Below are 3,460 nucleotides of genomic sequence, written 5' to 3'. Positions count from 1 at the left end.
GCTTAGCCAATTACTTGCACAAGTATAGTGCAAACTACGCGGAGATGGCTCGGCCATTATCAGATCTCCTTAAGAAGGCCGCACCATGGTGCTGGAACGTCGAGCACGACGGAGCCTTTGAGGCTGTGAAGGAGAGCCTCCTCCAGGGTCCGATCCTTGCGCCACCGGACCCGGATCGTCTGTTTAGCGTCGTATGTGACGCCTCCGATTTTGCAATCGGTTGTGCTTTACTACAAGCAGACGCCGAAGGGCGTGAACGCGTGATTGCGTTTGAGTCTCGCCAGCTCAAAGCTGCAGAGAAGAACTATCCAGTTCATGACAAAGAGCTACTTGCAATGAAGTATTCTCTAGTCAAATTCAGGGTACACCTGCTAGGCTCTAAGCCTTTTGTGATCTTTACAGATCATGCGTCGCTACGCACTGCGACACAGTCGCCTCATCTCTCTCAGATAATGGCAAGATGGCTTTCCTTCTTTGCCGAGTATAACTTCGAGGTGAAGTACAAGCCGGGGCGGCTTAATGTAGTGGCCGATGCGCTCTCGCGCAGACTGGACTACGAGTAAGCTCATGTCACGACAGTGACGTCGTCAGTGCCTGACTTGATACGCGGAGCGTATGCACAAGACGACATGTGCGTAGCGCTGCTACGGGCTCTTGGGAGCGAAGAGTTTAAAAACTTTGACAAGGAATTGTCTGGGCGCTTACGCGCGAGGCTGCATCGATACTCGCTCTATGGCGGCCTGCTGTACTACAGCACCGACTCTGAGGATAACCCTTGTGTAGTCGTTCCTCATGATGAGGATCTCAAGTATCGAATCCTCTATGAGGTTCATGATACGCCCGTAGGCGGGCACTTAGGTCGGGAGAAGACCTATGGTTCGGTGAGCACGATGTACTGGTGGCCCAAGATGTATAAGTGGGTCGGCACCTATGTACGCACGTGTGAGACGTGTCAACGGACGAAGTCCGCGCCGAGCACGACAGCGCCATTGGCGAGTTTGCCTGTCTCCAAGGGATGTTGGCAGTCCATGAGTATGGACGGCCCTCTTCAAGTTCCAAGAACAGAACATGGTTCCCTCTGGGCGGCGCCCGCGGCTCTGACGAACTTTGAGCTTTGCTCTCTTCTTGCTGACGGCTCATGGAGCGTTGACCGTGTCGACGGCGATACGCTTGGTGGTACACCGCCACCGAAAGAGACGAAGATGCTCTTGGAGTAGTTGCGGAGCGCAGTTGAGGGTCTGGGACCGACGGGGCAGGGACGGCGCGACGCGCTGGAGACGTTGGGCCGTGGGCCGGAGTGGAAGTGCCAGGCATCAAGGATGCGAACGCGGCTGTGAGCTCGCGGAGCTGCAGAACGCAGAGGTGAGGTCTAGTGGCCTCCTTCGTCTTGACAAGACGTGACCTCGCTGAGGAAAGTACCGAGAACGGAATGTTCCCATCTTAGTGAGGGAGAGTGTAACGGGTTTACATGGTGTGGAGCACACAGGGGTACGAAGTACCCGGAGAGCTAACAAACTATCAGTACAAAAGTTGGAGAGCTAACATACTCTCAGTACATAAGTTGGAGAGCTAACAAGATCTCTCAGTACGTTGGCTGAAAGCCACACATTATGCATTTGATTAGATTTAACTATGCTAGATAGTTAAAGAGATGCATTACCCCTAGGCGGCTTGGCCGCAATAATAGTAAATAAAACACTTCTGGTTTTGAAGCATAAAAGTTAAGGTATTAACTTTGAGCCCTGGTCTTGGGCTGTAAGTGTCCTTTGGATAAGGAACTTAGTATTAGTGACTTTTTGAGTCGAACGTCTTACTCTGACGCTAAAGCTACGGCAGCCTCGCTGCACCGGCTGCTGCCAGAAAGGTGCAAGCCAAGAGCCGTAAGCCTCGCGCCAAAGGCTCTGCACTCCAGGATGCAACGAAGGTGGCCTTGGAGGAAATCGGTTCATCTGGTGACGCGGCTGCGAGCAAGCGTGCAAGCAAGCGCCGCAGTCCGTCACCACAGGTCTCTCCAGACAACCGATCGAGCCCGCGGTTCGCTGAAGTTGAGTTCGATTCGGGCAGTGAGGACGAGGTCGAGTCCGGGAGCACCTACGACGCTCCTGAGGGCTCCGTGGGAGGGCACATTACAGTGCCCAGCGAGCACGACGACGACAGCGTGCACACGCCCGCTAGTGATCAAGGTGATCACAGCTCCAGGACGTCTGTGCCCCCTAAGAGTCCGGTCGTCGAGACTAAGGGCTCTCTCTAAACCTCCCGAACACCTCTCACTCGCCGAGGGTCCTGCGTGTGCTAAGGCCGCCAAAACCACACTCGAAGACGCCAGTCCCTTTAAGAAGCGCACGGCTTCGAAGTCTCCACTTCGCGAGGAGAAGGTACTCCTATCGGAACCTCTTCGGCTCCTCAGATAAAGAGGAAGAGGAGGGCGTTTTTATGAGCCTCGGTAGATCACGAACCACCTCGATCAGCAGCAGGAGGACTTCCAAGCTGCCCATCGCATGCGCTGGGGTCCGGTGGTGACACCTGTCAACCAGGGAGCTGTTATCAACTCACGAGGTAACTGGCCTCCCGAGAACAGATCTGGGGCTGACCACTTTCTGGAGATCCTCGTCGCTCCTTGTGGTGTTGTCGGTGGCCACACTTGTAAGGGCGTCAACGAATATGCCCTGGTACAGAAGGAGCAGCTGTTCGCCGCCAACTTGGAGGCGGCCCGGTGCGTGCTTCTCGCGCGCACCGAATTCCTCTGAAGAACTTCACGACTTGTCGTAAGAAGCCCGAGAACCGGGGTGGTCTCTACCCTCTCTGGGGCTACCCCTGGGTTTTTCGCGAGAGCTGCCCCAGCTGGAACTCGTGTGAGGACATGTTCTGGGCGTGGGTTGAGTCTCTCAAGTACTCACCCTCGGAGTTACGGGAACCCCATGAAGATCAGCTGCTGTCCCGCATCCTGGACCAGTGTGATCTTCGTGTCCGGTTCGCCCACTTGGTCAGCAAGCGCATGCTGCCAAGGGACATTCTAAAGCGCGCGGCTTCTAGCGCTCACGATGAGCGCAGGTATGGAGTGTCGTCAACGTCCGCAACCCGTTCGGGCTAGAAGCCCCGGACTACTTACGAAGCTGCCGCCGCTTCTGTTCACAGATTGCGATAGTCTTCGAGCAGTCTACCAGGAGCCGCTCAATCGGCTCCCACGCAATCTCGAGGCTGGCATAGCCCCTACGCTTCACGAGGAGCTGTCGCTTACCGCGACGCCATGACACCTGGAGAATACGTTCCGGTCAAGCAGGGGCTCATGTGCCCTCGTACGAGTACGAGTACCAGGCGCCTCCGGAACGCTACTCACGTCCGATTGATTCTCCTGCTCGTTCGGCGCAGGACCCTGAGGTTGACCGCCTCAGTCAACGCGTCCTCGTGCTTGAGATTGCACTTGTCCTTGGGACTGGTGGTGATGCTGCCGCCCAAACTG

This window comes from Phytophthora infestans, genomic scaffold (assembly GCF_000142945.1).
Source record: "Phytophthora infestans T30-4 supercont1.26 genomic scaffold, whole genome shotgun sequence".
Taxonomy (NCBI): domain Eukaryota; phylum Oomycota; class Peronosporomycetes; order Peronosporales; family Peronosporaceae; genus Phytophthora; species Phytophthora infestans.
Note: the sequence above shows the minus strand (reverse complement) of the source record.